This window comes from Eurosta solidaginis, chromosome 5 (assembly GCF_040869045.1).
Source record: "Eurosta solidaginis isolate ZX-2024a chromosome 5, ASM4086904v1, whole genome shotgun sequence".
Classification (NCBI taxonomy): domain Eukaryota; kingdom Metazoa; phylum Arthropoda; class Insecta; order Diptera; family Tephritidae; genus Eurosta; species Eurosta solidaginis.
In genome coordinates this window covers 47,574,430-47,595,325 of record NC_090323.1, presented here as the reverse complement: position 1 = coordinate 47,595,325, position 20,896 = coordinate 47,574,430, and the positions used below count along the sequence as shown (strand labels likewise).

Below are 20,896 nucleotides of genomic sequence, written 5' to 3'. Positions count from 1 at the left end.
CAGCTAACTCTGGTTCCCAGATAGAGCAAGCTCATTACAATCTCGAATTTATATCTGTCAACTACCGCTTGGTGGCAAAGATGCGAATCACAGCAAATACTTCATCTTCCCCCTGTTCAGCTCAAGACCCACTACTTTCTCCTCTGTATCCGATTCAAATAAGCCAGAAACGGCGGAGCAATTTTTAAGGCCAGTGATATCAATAATATCAACTTGGGCCAGATATTTTACGTTCTTATAATAGATTATGCCATAACGGCTTAGATTTGCTGCTAAAATTAACCTCTCCAGCATTAAGTGAAGAAATTCGCACGATAGGTAGCCGCGTTTTCTAAAGCTTCGTTTCGAATTGCTCGAAAAGGTTCTTACTAATACTTTCTGAGCTGACGATTTTGCTCAACGTCATTTGGTAAAATCGTTCGAGCTTTGTAGGGAACTCTAATTTAGGCAATTATTTTTCGAGCTTTCAAAAGATGCAATCAGTTCGTGGACTTTACCTTGGAAAAAGTTTATTTATTTTTTTTATGTTATCCTGATCTGCGAAATAGGGCATCTGATTACTGACCTTGGCCGAAAGGTTTTGTTAACGTATTGTGGCGAATATTAGCATCACTAAGCTAATACTAAATAAATAATCACTCAACAATAAAAAACATGAAGCAGCCACTCGTATATACATGAACACATCAGTCATCATTTACACACATTTATAAAAGGCAACGAAGAGATAACTCACACACGGATGTAGTCATCAGCCCAAGTTGTTACTCACACATACATACGCATATATGTAGCTCAATTACCAAGCAGGAGATATAGCAGTTCTAGAAGGCAAAAGGTCTAGACTATACTAGAAATATGCGAATGAAGCAACGGAGAGTATAAAAGCAGCGCAAGCTGAACAATCAGTAGTCAGTTTGATTTAAGCACGCTATTGGTTGTGAAGTATTAGTGTTATTGTGAAGTACTCTCAAAGTGGTCTAATAAAGACCCTTTTGCATTATTGAATATTGGAATTATTTATTCAACAGTTTAGCGACTCGAACGTTATACTACGTTTCCACCGAACTTAAACTCCTTATTTGCCACCCTTTTCATGCTAAATATCTCTTGACAGAAATTGAATTTCTCATTTTCGCTTTAGAATTGTTCATATCCAGGTTAAAACGTGTATTTCGATACCTCTCTCTATATATTTTGGCATATTTTAGCTGCCGTATGAATTAGGCAAACACGGAGTTTGGGTTTGGTGGAAACGTAGTACTAGCAGAAGGTTTGGAATAACCGGGATTTCCCTAAATTCGTTACAGTATGGATAAAAATTCGTTAATTGTGAAATCGCAGCTGGTATCTATGGTCCAAACTTTAACAAATCGATACCAATGGGACTCCAACCCATTATTATTTTTCAGGCAGTCATCCATACAATAGAAATTTATGGTGTAGTATGCCTTCAAGAGGTTTACATCCGACGTATATCTTCAGGCAATTAGGAAGCCTTACGTACATTACAGTCTTACACTACTACCTCTTAGATAGCTGCAAAAAGGTCTTAAATGACCTGAGAAGAAAAAACAAGGTTTTGTTACCGTTGACTCCGAAGCATGAGGGACATTGAGGTAATGAATTGCCAATCAGGCTGCTATTGTAGGATTTTATGCCCCAAAGCCTTTCTGTGGGCTAAGCAAAGCCCATCTTAAGGAAGTCATAAGCAACTGAAAAATGACAACACTTGGGCATAAGCAAGCTCGATTTTGTATACTCCCGTTAAGGTATTAGCCGAACGAACTAACTTGAATAAAGAGGGTCTACGAACACTTACTATGCGGAATGCTGGAATCTATGGAATTGCTTAAGTAAGGTGAATCCGTCTGAGACTCGCTTTTGATATTTGAATGAACGATAAAACTTCTATTCCATCTAAGCCTTAGCATAATGTCTGAGGAGCTGCATGAATATTTCAAAAAATTCAACTTGTTCAACATCAGACATTTAACTCAAGGTCGCAGTACACCACGGCCTAGTAATAATAATAGCATTACTTACCAATTTGACGAATCCAGGCCCCAGACTTTCAGCAATCCACCTACAAAAGAGAAAGTCTTTTGTTATACTAAAATATATTAAATTTCTTACTTTTATATTAGATCTCTTATAGGCGTGTTAATGGGTCTTGTACGATATGTTGAAATTCTAAACAAATACGTAGATCCGAAAACACCCGGATCCGTAAAAGTAACTGGTACTAAAAACTACGTGGTTCTAAAAACGTATCAGGTTTTGAAAAAGTGCACGGTTCTTAAAATAAAAGCAGTTTTGAAATAATATCCGGTTTAAAAATGTATCCGGTTTCAAAAAAAAATACGCTTTTCTATAAAAGTAACCTTTTTGAAAAAAGTACCCGAAGCTGAAAAAGTATGCGGTTGTAAAAAAATACCCAGATCCGAAAAAAATTCCGGCTTCTGGGAAACACCCGTATCCGTAAAAGTGCCAGGTTCTAAAAACCGGCTAGTTTATAAAAAAATACTGGGTTTTAAGAAAGCATCTGTTTCTAAAAAAGATTCTCAAAAAGTACCCGATTCTGTAAAACGGCCCGGTTCATAAAAAGCAATCGATTCTTCAAAAGTACCGGGTTCTAAAGCAGTATCAGATTCCAAAAAAGTTCCCGCTTCCGAAAAAGTATCCGGTTCTTAAGATATATTCGGTTCTAAAAAATGTATAACAGTATTCGGTTCACAAAAGGTTTAAAGAACTACCAGTTTCTAACAAGGTACCCGGTTCTAAAGAAGTACTCGGTCTTGCAAAAAAATGCGCTTCTGAAAAAGTAGCCGTATCCGAAAAAGTACTCGTTACCAAAAAAAGTATCAGTTCAAAAAAATAACCGTTTTCAATAGCATACCCGGCTCCTAAAAAGTACCCGATTCTGTGAAAGTACCCGGATCTTGAAAAACATCTGTTTCTAAAAAAAGGTATACTGTTGCAAAAAGTACCCGATTCTGTAAAAGTACCCGGATTTTATAAAGCACCTGGTTTAAAAAAAATTAATGCAGTTGCAAAATGTAACCGGTTTCTAAAAAAGCAAAAATACCCGGTTTTAAAAAATATCCGTTCCTAAAAAAGTACCCGGTTCTTAACAGCTTCCCTGTCCCATGTGGCATATATGATTTATGCCAGCAATTTTAAGCTGTGTCCGATACGCTCGTGTATCATATATGAGCAACCTTAGATAATATACCTTATACTATGGAATTTACTTAAACGTGGTGAGCTATTTCTATGTTTCGTATGGGACGTAGATTTTGTAAATTGTAAACTTAAAACAACTTAAAAAAAATTGGTGATTTTGAAATACTTCCTAAAAATTTGTAAAAATTCGTCAAATTTTTTTGTATATTTTTTTTACTATTATCTTTAAAAAGCTTATACCTTCAATATTTGTTACAAAGAAATTACGAATCTTGAAAAAAATCGTTAAGCGTGGAGCACTTCATGGCTATTGTTATATGGGACGGGAACCTGTTAAAAATTAATACGTTCCATATCCGGTTTTAGAAGATACCCGTTTCTTAAAAAGTACAAGGTTCTGTAAAAGTACCCAGTTCTTAAAAATTAGTCGGTTCTAAATATCTACCCGATTCTGAAAAGGTACCTGTTGCTAGGTTCTTATATTCATTTCGCTCATTTACTTTAACGCAATAAATTAAGTTAATAAAGACTATAGTTTAACTATGTATTCATTTACTGAGTCACCTGCTTTGCCAGCAGTTACATATATAGCAAACAAAATATAAATAATGAAGATGGGTTATTAAGCATAATTTCGCACAAACTATGGCAATGCGCTAATTAAAAGTCATGTGCTTAAAATAAGGAACGCAGAAAACACCAAAGAAAATAATAAAACCGGCCAACGACGATAAATTTTGTGCGCCCACGCAAACCAAATATGTCAAATTAATATAAAACTTGAAAAAATTTTAAGTCGAAAATATACGTGAAAAAATAAATCAAACTAAAAAGTTGACAACTAAAATGCATGAGGTGAACGAGTATTAAATCATTTAATAGAGACATGCCTTACATGCATACACACACACACTTATGATATAGTTTCTGTGAGTAATGTACATACATACATACTTACATATGTGCTAAATATTCACTAATATTTATCTAAATTTATTTTAATTGTTTACTTATTTTGTGTGCAGCAGTCGTCAAAACAATAATATGCAATGAATTATTGCATTGGTGTATCGGTGCATTGGTGTATCGGTGCAATGGTGCTACGGTGCGTATGCGTAACGCATACTTAATTAGTTTCATAGCTAATTTGTACCAAGTGGCATACTTTACATTTTTGGCAAAGCAAAAGTTTACAAAACGAAATAAAATGAAAAGCTCATTTAAAAAAAACGAAAGCAAGACACTTGGAGGTTGTCTGTTTATTACTTGATAATTGTTGAATTGAGTGTTGTTGATGTTGCCAGTCTACTGGTCGATGGCTCACCAATCGCCATTACTTTGAAGCATTGCCTATATAAACAAAGTATGGATCTGGTAGAATACATAGTTTAATTTTAATATTAATCAACAAAGTTGATTCCTTATTTGTTCAAAAAATTTAGAAAAAGTCACAAAAATTTTTCCAACACAGCGATGTGGGGATTACATGTTGAATTGTTGGTGGAGTTAGAGAGCACAACTCGATAAAACCTGTAATTCCGAATTTTATCCGAACCGTACTCAGGACACGGGCTTCCAAATAGCTGGCACCCTCTTGTTGTAACTAGTTTCACTGAGACAGAGCGGTTATGTCCCGGCTGACCCATTTTTCGTGGGTACATTTATGTACTTATATTTAAATTCGATTACTAAAATTGCAGCTGAACAGCGTTCAAAAGGTAAGGTCGATTCAGACCTTTCCGCTGCCGCCACAAGCATTCCAGAGCCGAATAGGCCCCAGCGGGTTAGGGGCTTAAAATATATACGCGGTAGGTATGCCTGTCGTTAGAGGTGACTAAAATACCAAATTGATTCAAGGGATTGTGTAGCGCAACCCTCTCAAGGGGTTGCCAACGCAATACATAGCTTCTCCAACCCAATTGTCAACCTCACCTACCCGTGGCGAATCCGATTTGATTAACAGCTGAGCCTCTGGCGACCCTGAACTCATGATGTATCTAGGGGGTGGGAGAGCGGAATGGCCTAGAGAGTTTCTGTGGTCATACCAAATAGTTCCCGAGATAGTCGGGCTAGTACATTTATGGTGCTTGTTACCGGAACGTACCGGATATGTATCCAGCAAAGGATCATTAACATCGATAATACTCCCCAAGGCCTCCGGGGAGTGCCCTTATCGCTACAACAACAACAACCGTCGAATAGTCCCTCACAATTGAAATGCCTGATGTAGAGATTTCACAATATGAATGTCCGGTGGAATCTCAAGCAGAAACTCGCCTGAGGATGAAGAATCAGCCAAGCCAAACAATAGATCATGATAGGCTAATTAGTACCGCTCGTAAGTGCATAAAGCGACTTTGGGTTAGGGTGATCTTGTTTGAGGATGGCAGAGAGCTCATCAAGTTATACATTCTATAGTGGTCGGTTACGACAAATGCCTAATCGAACACAAATCAGACAAACTTCTTATCGCACTAAACTTAATATACCATTTCTATTTCATGAAAGGTATAAAAAGTATTTTTATTAATTTGGCTGGGGAATCAAATCGCATATAAATTTGGATTTTCAATTAAGGTTTTAGAATCATGTAATCCTGTGCGTCCACCTCAGGCTGATCCATTGATTAAAATCGAAGAATGCACTAGTTGAAATAGGTTAATCATCCACTTCGAGATCTATGTTCGGGAACGGTAACATCGAATCTGGTAAGGCATTGAACATAAGGGCCATATAATTCGCTCTGGATGTCGAAAGGGTAATGGTAGTCCCAACGGAATGTATCTCACATAATATCCTCTTGAAACTCAGGGATACTATAGCTGCGAAAATTTTAAAATATTTAAGTCCAACAAAATTTTGAATGTTGGGCGAGATTTCTGCACTCTCTTCTGAATATTTATCCTCCTTTAGCTCCTATTAGAAACCACGGCCTATGTAAATAAATACCTCATTTGGCGGATACTAGAACTTTTCCAGGACCTATGCTAGTTACTGCTTCTAGATTTCATTGCTGTGCCACTTCTTATAGCTGGAGTCTCAGCCTTGCAAGCGCAGGTCACTAGCAAATAACGTACTGCATCGAACCAACATTTCCTACATATGCTATCACTAACGCCTACTTTAAAAGCATATGACGCCAGAAGGCAGTGTAACTTTGTTAGTCGAAGGTTGTAAGACCAGGGGTAGGACCATCGACACTTTGCAGCAACGCGCTTGGTTCCACGCCGTTTCTGCTTGGTCGATCATGTGCAGCTCTCGCCGTCCTTTAATCTCGCCTAATTTGATTGGAGCGTCTACGTTACAAGCTTCGGGCGGTGCGACCTATTTAGCTAGCTTATCCGCTTTTTCATTTCCATCTATTCCCATATGCCTAGGGACAAATATGTAAGTTTATATTTCTCTCTAAACCTATTCTTTTCTGGTATTGAACACTCTAATACACTTCGTGATCTTGTGCTATGAGCGATTATTGCCTTAATTGCTGCTTGGCTGTCAATGTAAAAATCTAGGAGGTTGCAGTCTAAGCAATTTTCCTCCAGTGTTTCTACCGCTTTATTCAAGGCTACAACTTCCGCCTGGAAAGCACTACTATGATCTGGCAGATTATTGGATTTGTTTATTTCCAGATCAGGGCATTGATGTACAAGTGTTCGCTTAGTCTGCCAATTGAGCCCTTTCGCGCCAACCTTCTTATATGGCTCTTAGAGACCCATTGAAGCGCAAGTAGGCAACTAGGTAGCTTTTCCATCTAATACTACCTGACGCTATACTTCTATGCCCATTATGGCACTCAAGCTGCCCCAAGGCATTGAGTCTTGTTGCAGTTGTTGATGCTATGTTCTTCGCCACAAGGTCTGCAGGTGGAATGTGCAGCGGTCGGCATACCCCTTAGAATTCTTTGAGGAACGTTCTTTTTGCGTGGCCGTCCATCAAACAAGGACTCCATAGTATAGGAAAGGCTTTACAATCGCTGTAAATATCCAATGAGAGAAAAGGGGGCGATTGACCCCCCGCACACCTCAGCATTCTTTTACATGTACAAAGTGCCTCCGAGGCCTTCTTCACTCTCTCCTCCACCTTTTACCTTCTCGTAAACAAGACCATTTCGGCCTTCTCCACGTTGGCGCTCAGCCCGACATAAGATACCCAGGTATATATGTATACCCAGGTATATATGTAAGCGAGCTATCCATCAAAGAGCTAGTTGTTGGAACGCACTTTCCACTCATGACAACTGCAGAGTCATCTGCGTACGCCGTAATTTTGAGAAGTCGCTCATCCAACCGCCTGTGCAGTTGATTGGTAACGAGCTTCCACAGCATAGGTAACAATACTCCAAACTGTGGAGGGTTCCTGCCCACCGATTTCGTGGCCTCGTATAACCCCCTTTATGAAGTAGTATTCCTGCAATTTAACATGCAGCCAATCGATCTGGATATGGCTCGATATTCTTCAATGATCGCCCATTTAGGGACATTGTTGAAAGCCCTGGCAACGTCTAAGAAAATTCCTTGCTCATAATCCAAGACTTCCTCTATGGTTATAGCTACCCCATACAGTGCCACGTCTACGACTTGCTTTTGTGTACGCATGTTGAGCTTTACAGAACAGGAACTTACAATAAAGCTGTCACACCGTTTTATTTTTTGCTCTCCTGAAAAACCTTGGTAAGGTCTCTGTGTACATACATAACTAAGTTTTACATATATTCCAGTACATCATCGAATTTTATAATATAACTGTATATCTCGTACCAGGGGCGTAGCGACGGGGGGGCGCGGTGTTTAAACAATTCAAATATTTGATGTTTTATGTCTATGTTAATAAATTTCTTTATAATTCTGCTACGTATTTACTTTGTTGGTGATATTATATTTTTAATATGCAAGCATATGTACATATGTACCTAGTGAACACTTATATATTTTAATCATACTCTGTTTCTTAATAATTCTGCAATTTATTAAATATACAAATGTACATGTTAACTTTTACTATAATTTCATAAAGAAGTTTCCTTGTAAATCTGCCTAACGACCATCTACATACATATCAGAGAACAGCAAAAATCGAACACAACAACGTTCGGCAACAACGGCAACATGATCGTGTTCAGTGATCCAGCTTGCTTAAACGAACATAATCGACATTGATTAAAATTAACCAACTTATTGCACGCGTGAATATAATCAATTCAGTCGTTTCCTCGTTTGCCTCAACAGGGATTACATTCATCGGAATGAAAATGTAAATATTTTTAACATTTAAATAATGTTAAATTTACAGCATTTTTTTGAAGTACACATTTCCTATTTTGAAATATAATGCAACGACTGAATCATAAGACTGAATCATGTTCCGCACTCTTGGAGAACTGCTCGTGTAGCTTTTCTACCAAAGGCGGGGAAGATCGGTCACGTGTATCCCAAAGACTATAGACCCATTAGCTTAACATCATTTCTGCTCAAAACCTTTGAGAGGCTGATAGATGTGTACATAAAGTCCAACGTGGATGGAAAGCTGCTCTCCACAACACAGCATGCGTACACCAAAGGCAAGTCGGTAGACACCGCATTGCATAGGGTGGTAATAAGCATAGAGAAATCCCTGGAATATAAGGAGTATGCTCTAGGAGTATTCTTGGACATTGCCGGGGCTTTCAATAATGTTGCAAAATGGGCGATTATGGATGGTCTTAATTACATTAAAGTACATCCTGCCTTAATCAGATGGATCGGCTGCATGTTAAATTGCAGAAAGATTACATCACAATGGGGATTGTACGAGGACACGAAATCAGTGTACAGGGGCACGCCGCAGGGAGGGGTGCTATCACCTCTGCTGTGGACACTGGTCATCAACCAACTGCTCAGGCAATTCGATGAGGGACCTGTAAAACTTACGGCTTACGCAGATGACGTTGCAATTGTCATAAGTGGAAAATGCCTTCCAACGATCAGTTCTTTGATGGATCGGGCGCTTCGGGATATTCATACCTGGGCATCTAATGTCGGGCTGAAAGTCAATGCGGAGAAGACGGATATGGTCTTGTTTACAAAGAGGTACAAGGTCCCAAATTGCACCAGGCCTAAGTTAGGAGCGGTGACCTTACAGGAGAAACCTTGCACAAAATATCTAGGAATCATCCTAGACAGTAAGCTGTCATGGAAGCTCAACGTGGAGGAGAGGGTCAAGAAGGCCTCAACGGGACTCTATGCATGTAAAAGAATGCTGGGGTGTACGTGGGGCCTATCGCCCTCTCTTTCTCATTGGGTTTTTACAGCGATTGTAAGCCCTATTCTATACTATGGAGTTCTTGTTTGGTGGAAAGCCACACAAAAAACAACATACCTCAAAAAATTAGAGGGGGTATGCAGACTATCGATGCTTTGCATTACGGGAGCCCTGAAAACAACCCCGACGGCTGCACTGTATGCCATTCTGCACATTCCACCTGTAGACCTGGTAGCAAAGAACAAAGCATTAACGACCGCAACCAGGCTCGGTGCTTCGGGGCAGCTTGAGCGCCGACCATATGGCCATAGTAGTATAGCGTCCTAAGTCACAAGACGAACAGACTACATGATTCCCTACCTGCACTTTGAGGGAGATCTTAAGGCCACAATAGAGGTGGACGGTTGGCGCAAGGGTGCGCAAATGGCGGACGAGGCGATACATGTGTACACCGATGGTTCCAAAATAGTGGAAGTAGTAGGGTCTGCGGTATACTGCGCTGATCCGGAATTAAGCAGATCCTACAGGCTGCCGGATTACTGTAGCGTTTTCCAAGCGGAAATATTAGCCGTAACCAAAGCAGTAGAAACCCTGGAAGAGAATAGCTTAAGCTGCAACCGTGTTAACTTTTATATTGACAGTCAAGCAGCAATTAAGGCAATAATCTCACATAGCACAGCATCTAAATGCGTGTTAGAGTGTAAGCAGTCTGTGGAGAGAATCGGGACAGGGAGAAGCATACATCTATATTGGGTCCCAGGGCATATGGGAATAGATGGGAATGAAAAGGACGAATTAGCTAAAAAGGGCGCATCCCTTGAAGCTTGCTCCGTAGACGTCCCAATTAGATTGGGCGAGATTAAGCGAAGGCGAGAGGTGCACATGATCGACCAAGCAGAAAAGGCGTGGGTTCAAGCGCGGGGCTGTAAAGTGTCGAAGATTATGTGTAGGTCTTACAACCTTAGACTAACACAGTTGCTTCTATCATTAAAAAGAGAGGACTGTAGACTCATGACGGGTATTCTGACTGGACACTGCCTTCTGGCGTCACATGCCTTTAAATTAGGCTTGGTCAGTGATAGCAGGTGTAGGAAGTGCGGGTTGGAGGAGGAAACGATCGAGCACGTTCTGTGCTCGTGCCCTGCACTTGCCAGGCTAAGACTCCAGCTATTAGGAGTGATACAGCTGTCAGATCTAGAAGCAGCAAGTGGCTTAAGTCCTAGGAAGCTTCTAGTGTTTGCCAAGAGGACGGAATTATTTTATAACATAGGTCCTGGTTTTTGATAGGGTTTTTCAGTTTGGTCGTTAAAACAAACTTCTGGTAACACTACGGACTCAATCAGTCTATGTGAGGTCCTCATGGACCGGCCAGTTCAACCTACCTACCTTGATATTACTTTCCATGTGGAAAACACATTATTATAATGTAATATATACATTTTTTTGCATGTCAAAAACACATTTCAAAAATGTAAAATTCAAATTATTTGATAATTGAAAAATAATGTGTTTTTCACATTTTAAAATGTAAAAAACACATTAGTGTTTTTCCGTGTAGATATGACTTTTTTAAATTAAATTTATTTCTTTTCGAACAGTTTCTTTATTTTGAATTTTATATACGTATACGTTAGATCTCATGCATAGGCTCAAAAAGCATGAATTCTACTTATTCCTGAAGGTGGTACATCGGTTTTTTTTATCAATTTATCTATGATTAATATTACAGGAATGCGATTCTGTGGGTTTTTCTAATGCTCACATGTTGTTGAAAATCTTGTGTGCGCTTCCAGTAACAATGGCAACGAACGAGAGATCTTTTTCAACTCTTAGGCTAATTAAAAACTATTTGAGAAACACGATGAGTGAAAATCGATTAAATGGCTGTGCATCACTAAGCATCCACCGTGATCAAATTTTTACCCTTGTTGAAGTTTTAGATGAAATGGCAAAGAAAAGCCGACGCATGCGCTTGAGTTTTTAATGTAACCTTTTTCATATCATATTCTAAATACACGTACTTTAATTTTAAAGCTAAAGACAAATTTTTTTTTATTTATTTAACTGAAAAAAAAATTTTTTATTGAACTCCCCTCAAGGAAATTTTCTGACTACGCCCCTGTCTCGTACATACATACATACTATATCATATCAAACTTCCGCTTTACATAGATTATACAGTCAGAAGCACTTAAAATTCCATCAGCTCGTAAGAAATTTGATATCCGTAAATATGTATGAATACAAAATTTGTAAATGTTAACAAATAATATATTAACACTTCATAATTCTATGCAAATAAGATGATGATATGATACATAAAGATAATGCAACTAAGCATAGCAAAAGGAAGTACTTAACTAAAAGCTATCATCATGAATATAAATTTATTGAAAATAAAATATTTTAATGAATGCTGAATTTATTCATGAAATTAAAAAAACAAATTGTTTTGTTATTAATAAGGCTTAAGTAAAACAAGAAAGACGACCCGGAGAAAAGTCTTTGAAGAGATTTACAAGGTATAATCAAAACAGCTTTCTTGTCCGTCCAGATGTCACGTTGTTTAAATGTTTTCCAAATTATTAATTAAAATTGGTATATGTTTGATAACATATCGATAGCTTTGCAGTAAGTAATCGATAACTTTTTCGTGATAAATTAATAAATTTCCAAGGACACTCTAATAAGAATTTGATACTACTTACTTACTTAATTGGCGCTTAACCGTCTAAACGGTTATGGCCGTCCAACAAGGCGCGCCAGTCGCTCCTTCGCTCCGCCAACCGGCGCCAATTGGTCACACCAAGGGAGTTTAAATCGTTTTCCACCTGGTCCTTCCAACGGAGTGGGGGCCGCCCTCTACCTCTGCTTCCATAGGCGGGTTCCGATAGAAACACTTTCTTGGCCGGAGCATCATCTTTCATTCGCATAACATGGCCTAGCCAGCGCAGCCGCTGCATTTTAATTCGCTGGACTATGTTGATGTCTGCGTATAGCTCGTACAGCTCATCATTAAATCTTCTTCGGTACTCGCCATCGCCAACGCGTAGAGGTCCATAAATCTTTCGAAGAACTTTTCTCTCGAACACTCCCAAAGCCGCTTCATCTGCTGTTGTCATGGTCCATGCTTCTGCCCCATATAGCAGGACGGGTACGATAAGTGACTTGTAGAGTATGATTTTCATTCGCCGAGAGAGGACTTTACTTTTCAATTGCCTACCTAGTCCAAAGTAGCATTTATTGGCAAGATTGATTCTTCGCTGGATTTCAGTGCTGATGTTGTTGCTAGTGTTGATGCTGGTTCCCAAATAAACGAAGTCTTTTACTATTTCGAAATTATGGCTGCCAACAGTAGCGTGGTTGCCAAGGCGCATATGCGCTGACTCTTTGCTCGATGACAGCAGGTACTTCGTTTTGTCCTCATTCATCATCAAACCCATCTTTACCGCTTCTTTTTCCAGCTTGGAGTAAGCAGAACTAACAGCGCAGGTGTTTAGACCGATGATATCAGTGTCATCAGCATATGCCAGTAATTGCACGCTTTTATAGTATATTGTTCCAGTGCGGTTAAGTTCTGCAGCTAGTATAATTTTCTCCAGCATCAAATTAAAGAAATCGCACGATAGGGGGTCACCCTGTCTGAAACCTCGTTTAGTTTCGAACGGCTCGGAGAGGTCCTTCCCAATTCTGACTGAGCTGATGGTGTTGCTCAACGTCATTTTGCACAGCCGTATAAGTTTAGCGGGGAAACCAAATTCAGACATAGCGGCATATAGGCAGCTCCTTTTCGTGCTGTCGAAGGCGGCTTTAAAGTCGACGAAGAGGTGATGTGTGTCGATTCTCTTTTCACGGGTTTTTTCCAAGATTTGGCGCATTGTGAAAATCTGGTCGATGGTAGATTTACCAGGTCTGAAGCCGCACTGATAAGGTCCAATCAGCCGGTTCACGGTGGGCTTCAATCTTTCGCACAATACACTTGAAAGGACCTTATATGCGATATTAAGAAGGCTGATTCCACGATAGTTGGTGCATTTTGCAGTATCCCCCTTCTTGTGGACTGGGCAAAGAACACTTAGATTCCAACCGTCGGGCATGCTTTCGTCCGCCCATATTTTGCTAAGAAGCTGCTGCATGCGCCTTACCAACTCCTCGCCGCCGAACTTGAATAGCTCCGCAGGCAATCCATCAGCGCCCACGGCCTTGTTGTTTTTCAATCTGGTTATTGCTATTCTAACTTCGTCATAATCGGGCGGGGGGACATATATTCCATCATCATCGATTGCTGGATCGGGTTCTTCATCTCTGCGCGGTGAATTGCTGCCTCCATTTAGGAGCGCAGATAAGTGTTCCCTCCATAATCTAAGCACTCTCTGGATATCAGTTACAAGGTCGCCGTTTTCATTCCTACAGGAGTTTGCCCCGGTCTTAAAACCTTCCGTCTGTCGCCGTATTTTTTGGTAGAATTTTCGGGCGTTATTCCTGGTGGCTAGCAGCTCAAGCTCCTCGCACTGACGCCTTTCTGCTTCTGCTTTTTTCTTCCTGAAAAGGCGTCTCTCTTCCCTTTTTAACTCACGATAGCGTTCACACACTCCTCTTGTCGCGCTCGCTTTTAACGTAGCCCTGTAGGCAGCGTCTTTTCTTTCGGTTGCAACGCGGCATTCTTCATCATACCAGTTGTTTTTTCGTGGCCGCCGGTAACCAATTTTTTCCTCGGCGGCAGTATGAAGTGCTTTGGAGATATGTTCCCACTGCTCCTGTATTCCTTCAGGATGAGTTGTGCCCTCAGAGAGCAGGTGTGAGAGTCGAGTTGCGAAATCATTGGCAGTCTGTTGTGATTGAAGCTTTTCGACGTCTAGCTTTCCTTGTGTTTTTTGTTCCTTGTTTTTAGCCGCGTTGAGGCGGGTGCGTATTTTGGCTGCAACGAGATAATGGTCCGAATCGATGTTAGGTCCTCGGATCGTTCGCACATCTAAAACACTGGAGGCATGCCGTCCGTCTATCACAACGTGATCGATCTGATTGCGAGTATTTCGATCAGGAGACAGCCATGTAGCTTGATGTATCTTTTTATGCATGAACCTCGTGCTTGATATGACCATGTTTCGAGCACCGGCAAAGTCAATCAGCCTCAGTCCGTTAGGAGAAGTTTCATTGTGTAGGCTGAACTTTCCGACTGTAGGGCCAAAAACACCTTCTTTGCCCACCCTGGCGTTAAAGTCGCCAAGCACGACTTTTATATCATGACGGGGGCAGCGCTCGTATGTGCGTTCTAATTGTTCATAAAAAGTGTCTTTCACCTCATCGTCTTTCTCCTCTGTCGGCGCATGGGCGCAGATGAATGATATATTAAACAATTTTGCTTTTATTCGAATAGCGGCGAGATGCTCGTCCACAGGAGTGAACGCCAGCACTTGGCGACAAAGTCTCTCCCACCACGAATCCGACGCCGAAACTGCGCTTATTCGCATGGTCACTCCAATATATGTCACAATTTTTGATCTTCTTTCTTCCTTGCTTCGTCCAATGCATTTCTTGGATGGCGGTGATGTCAGATTTTGCTTTGACGAGGACATCAACCAGCCGGGCATCTGCACCAATCCCATTCAGGGAGCGGACGTTCCAGGTGCATGCCCTCAATCCATTGTCCTTCAAACGTTTGCCATGGTCGTCATCAATAGATAGTGTATTTATCCGAGGCTTGTTGTTATATTTCATTGGAGTATGGTTTTACGTGGCGGGTCCCAAGCCCAGCGCACAACCCGCTCAGCGGGGTGAAAAATATTACTTGGCACGTTTATATAGCGAGCCGCTTGCTCCAAGACATACGCCCGCTTGCAGCCGCACCTAGAGGTGTACAGACGCTGCCGATGAAATCTCCCCCGGCTAGCCCTTAAACTGATTATGTCAGAGTGGCCTAGCCAGAATTTGATAACAATCCCATAATATATGAATAATATCGATAAGTTTTCGATTATGTTGAGTTCGAGTTTACAACGGATAATTCGTCGATTGAAAATCGATTTGATTTCATTTAATCTAGTTGAATTTGGTCTGATTATTTTATTTTATTTGTTTTTTTTTTTTACGTTTTTATTATTCTGTTTTATTTTATTTTATTTTAATTTCCTTGATTTTGTTTTGTTTTACTTTTTTTACTTTTTTGTAATTGTTTTATTTTGTTTCGTTTTATTTTATGTTATTTGATTCTATTTCATTTTATTTTATTTTATATAATGTTGTTTGTTTTAAGGATTTTTTTATTTAATTTTATTAAGTTTTATTTCTTATATTTTTTTATTTTATTTTATTTAATTTTATTTTTTTAATTAATTTTGTTTTATTTTCCTTTTTTATTTTATTTTGTTTTATTGTACTTTATTTAATTTTTATTTTATTTCTTTTTATTTTATCTAATTTTTTTATATTTTTTTTTTTATGTTGTTTTATTTTATTTTATATTATTTTATTTTGTTTATTTATTTTTTTATTTTTTTTTTATTTCATTCTGTTTTATTTTATTTTATCTTATCTTTTTTATTTTATTTTATTTTGTTTTATTTTGTTTTGGCTTTATTTTCTTTTATTGTATTTTTTATTTTATTTTATTTTATTTTATTTTATTTTATTTTATTTTATTCTATATTATTTTATTTTATTTTGTTTTATTTTATTTTAATTCGTTTTATTTGTTTATCTTATTTTATTTTTTTTTTTTACTTTAAGATCGCGGGTTCGAATCGAGCTCAAGGCCTAACAATAATTTTTTATCATTATTATTGTTATGATAAATTTTTTCTTAATTGGAAAATCATATGTATTTAATTAGCGAGCTTTGCTCATATTGCTACATACAGAGTGTATGTGCCTACATGGTGATCAAAAGGAATATAAACAAAAAAGGCAACTCTTAGAGACCAATTGTACAGCGAACAACGGAACATTCATATGGCGTAGCAGCTAAAAAGGCTTGCACTGATATGAATGTTGGAGACTCGAGTTCAACGCTCAGCTCCCGAAAAGCTAGCTGATGAAGAAGTGAAATTCAGAAACATGTCCTAGTAACCATCGCCGTTTGTAAACTTACAATTTTTCTCTAATATCAATTAATTGGAAATTTTTTTTTAAATTAGAATAGAAGAAAATTTAGACATCTGCCAAAGCTCGTTGTATAGATCCATTTCGGGAACTGCTAAATTCCTTCATCGGCAACGTTTAGGCGCCGCTGTTATAACCGTTCAGCCATCACAGCGGTTTTTTGTTTGTCTTCATTAATCCTACTTCTATTCTGGTTCATGCCAATTGATATTCACAACACTGCGACATCTGTTGCAGAATGTATGTGAAAATTGGACTTGTTTGATGGCAATGCTGCCATAGTGTCATATTTTATTGACACTTTTTTCCCCGTGCTCTGGGAGGTATTAACAATTTTTGTTGTTATATAGGCCTACTGATTTGTAAGATCGCGGGTTCGAATCGAGCTCAAGGCCTAACTTTTTGCATTATTTCTTTTATTTTATTTTATTTTTATTTTATTTCATTTTAATTTATTTTTATTTTATTTCATTTTAATTTATTTTAATTTGGTTATTATTTTTTCTTTGTAATGTCAAAAATTTTATAATCAACAAAAGAGAAAAATGTCCTCTTAAACCTGAAAACCCCGTGATTTGTTTTTATAAACAGTTTGTGTATCAGTAATTAAAATCAATTATTTGCTCATGTTTGCTAACATATTCTGTAATACTTTATACCTATACCCAACACTACGCCTACGGCTACGGTTACGCTTCTGATTACGCTTTGCGTTAACATTCCAAGACGTTTACACCCAAAAAGGTAAGTGGCCCCGGTCCGATCTTTTACTAAAGCTTTTAACACCAAAGCCAAACAAAAGACGACCAATTTTAACGACATTTGGTAGGAACTGTTACTGCTTTATAGCTTCTTAGGCAATACAATATTTACATATGTATGTATAAGTAGTATATTTAAGCTTTCATATTATTTTGTTTGTGTCATTTCTCATTAAATGCAGTCTTAAGATATATATGAGAACACGCAACTGGGTATTTGGGTTTCGGTTTTAACCGAAATTAGATTTTCTAACTAGTTTTGAGGCATAAAATATCTACGATCATAATTTGCGTAAGCGTATCAAGGACATACGTTTAGTCTCATATAAAAACATAAAGCAAATTACAGTTATCATATAGTTATTATAACAATCCCTATTATACTAACAATTGTCTGGAGTAGAATACTTAAAGGTATTATAATATATAGAAACAATGCGTTATAGAAAATTATGCATTTCACATTATTGTATAAAAACAATAGCATTTACATACAACAAAAACATTAACTATTCAAAGCAAGTCCACTACATTACGGGGATAAAAAATGAGTAAAATTCCAATTGTGCGATTTGCTTTCTTTGCTTTTGTGTGTGGGTAGTAAGGCCTACGTGACGTATACTTAACATTCGCAAGGCAAAACAGAAGAAACGCAATGCAATGCACTTCCTTCGAGTGTAAGTACATATGTGCATATGCATGTACAACTATTTTTATTTTTTTGTATTTATTTGTTTCTATGGCCAAGATTGTGACGCCAAAACAAAGCACTGTAAATGGTCATTGTAGGCATATTAATTAAGTATATATCGACAGCCCCACTGCAAAACCCTGTAAGTCACTATTTTTCCAAAAATAAGGTTCTGAGCCTTTCCCATAGATCGTGGACTTGCGCGCATTAAAATGCAGCCAAAATCGGGTTACAACTTCCCGTTTCTTTTCAGTGGTGAAATGTAATAACCTGTAAGTTTGAAACCTTCAAATCACAATGCAAATCCCTGTAAGTTATTGTGACTGTGATGGAGCAAGATCTTGCCTGGAAAATATGAGTATTTTTGGTTTTCTGTGTAATCTAATAATAAAAGAAAATAGCATCATAGCATTCAGAACTGGGTTCTCTTCCATTCTACGTCACACTCATCAATTGGAAGTTGCTGTAACACTAGAAAATGAGCTGGTAGTAAGGTGTCTACTGATAAAGAAACTATTGAGTAAAACTAGCGAAGTTATACAGATAAACAAATTATATAAGATATGAGAGAGTAAATAGAGTAATAATAAAAGTTGTTGGTAGTATGAGTATTATTATATGACTATATGCTAAAAAAAATACCTCCCTTTTTTCGCCCTGCAAAGAAAGAAAGGAAGAAACATTGTAACTACCGTTTATTGGAATCTTACACACTTATTAGTTTATACACTTTTTTACATACATATTTTTATTATATATTTACGTTACCGCTTCCTGTGGCTTGCTAGTTAGAAAAATGTTAATTGCTCTTACCTCAGTTCGATCTCCACAGTCGCGCTTTGATCCGCTATATTAATAAAGTTTATAACTTTTTAAGTTTAATAATTGTTTTTATTAAAGTTGTGAATGAAAAAAAATCATTTAAATTTTGAAAATTAGTACAGTGCCTGTGTCATTCCCTTCAAAGGAGGCCCTCTCTGTCAATGAAGGGGCTGTCATTGACGATTATAACCACGATTTGAATGAAGAATCCATTTAAGGTGCTGCTGTAGATGATTTCGACACTGATTCGGATGAAGAGTACGTTCCGGTAGAAACTGATAGTAGCCAGTCAGATTTGAAAAAGGTTGATGAGCCGGAAGAGACTGGAGCTGAAAACGCAGAAGCTCACCGAGCTCAAAGTGGGCGTGAATTGGCAATCGAACCAACAGAAAAAGAGATGAAGAGAATTTCAAAAGAAACTGCTAATGTAAGGATAAACCAGAAAAAAAGAAGAGAAATGGGTGAAAGTTACCACGGAATCAGAAAAAATAAAGGAGAAAACTGTGGATGGGACTACAAGGTTGAGCGCCCCTGAAAACAACTACAACCTTCATGCAACTGCAAAAGAAGTTTGAAAGATAAAACGCTCCAGTGCCGCCGATTTTCTGAAGATAATAGGAAGAAACTGCATAGTAATTTTGGAAAAACAAGACATGGGGAGAAAAGAGAACTAATGTTTCGTCTCTGGTGGTTGTTGTTAAGCCATTGCAGATCTCTCATCGTAAAGATCCTGAAAAAGTAGAAGGAGCCGAACATTGTACTACCACCTCAAACTTCAAGAAAAGAGAGTTCGCGTTTGCGCCAAACAGTTCTGTCAAAGTTTTGATGTAACTTTTGATTTTGTGAAGAGCTGTATTGACGAAAATGAGCAGATTTTTGCAGACAACGACGAAGAAGAAGTGGAAGTTGGCGTAGCTGAAGAAAGAGTTATCTCCTCAAAAGCGAGGCATCAAACTCCTGCAATGAGAGCAAAGGTTGATAACCTCAATATCTTTTTCAGCAGGTTGCCTCGCATGGAGTCGCATTACTGCCGCAAAAATACAATCAAATTTTACCTCGAGCCGATATTCCAAACCAAGAGAGATGTCTACAATCTCTACAAAAGTGAAACTGGGGCATGTGCACTTTCTTACTCAAAATTTGATGAGGAGTACAATCAACAACGTCTTTCAATTTATAAACCTCGAAAAGATCAATGTGATCTTTGCGTGAGTTTCAAAGCTGGAAATTGTTTGCTCGAGGATTATGAAGCCCATCAAAAGCGGAAGACTGCGGCACGAAAAGAGAAAGAAGGGGACAACAATGGGACGACTGGGGACCATTTTGTTGCAACACTGGACTTGCAAGGAGTCCTCCTATTTACAAACGGGTTCAATGCATCGGCACTTTATTACAAAATGAAGTTATGCACGCATAATTTCACGGTGTTTAACAACAAGAATCATCATGTTGTATGCTACGTGTGGTATGAGGCTGAGGGTGGAATAACGTCCAACGAATTTGCAACTCTCTTTGTGAAATACATCCGTCGAATAGCCCCCACCCTCTCTGAAGGTCAGGACGTGATCCTATGGAGCGATGGAGCAGGATACCAAAATAGGAACCAGAACCTATCGAATGCTCTACTGAAACTAAGTGGTGAGCTCAACATGAATATTATTCATAAATATCTCGAGGTTGGTTACACTCAGATGGAGTGTGACTCCATTCACGCTCAAATTGAACGCAAATTGAAAAACAAAGTGATATACACGCCAGCAGACTATCTGCAAGTGATTCAGAATGCGCGGACCAACCCCTGTCCATATGAAGTTGAGTACTTGGACCACACCTCATTCATGGACTTCTCTAAATTGAGACCAATGGACTCCATCCGACCAGGCCGCTCGACTGGAGACCCCAAAGTTAATGACTTGAGAGCCATTAAATACACGCCATCATTAAGTTCAAATAAAGTTTAAGTACGTTAATAAGTGATAACTGTTTATTCTCCAATGCGTACAAATACCCGTAAGTTTGCATAAAATCTGGTGTATATTCCTGTAAGTAACACAATTTAGCATAGGAGGCTTATTTGGGTAAATACATAAGCAACATTGGC

General features: G+C 38.4%; 1 protein-coding gene across 7 annotated transcripts in view; it reads right to left on the bottom strand.

The window, feature by feature from the left end:
• The window catches only part of LOC137251714 (Ig-like and fibronectin type-III domain-containing protein 1), a 132,539-nt gene that overhangs the window by 86,472 nt on the left and 25,171 nt on the right, over positions 1–20,896 (bottom strand). The window contains exon 1 of one of the 7 annotated variants that reach the window (XM_067786500.1): positions 2,047–2,092. The exons of the other annotated variants lie outside the window; for them this stretch is intronic. The gene's annotated coding sequence lies outside the window, so the exon portion shown is untranslated. Of the gene's footprint in view, positions 1–2,046; positions 2,093–20,896 lie in introns of those variants that run through there. 7 annotated transcript variants of the gene reach the window in all.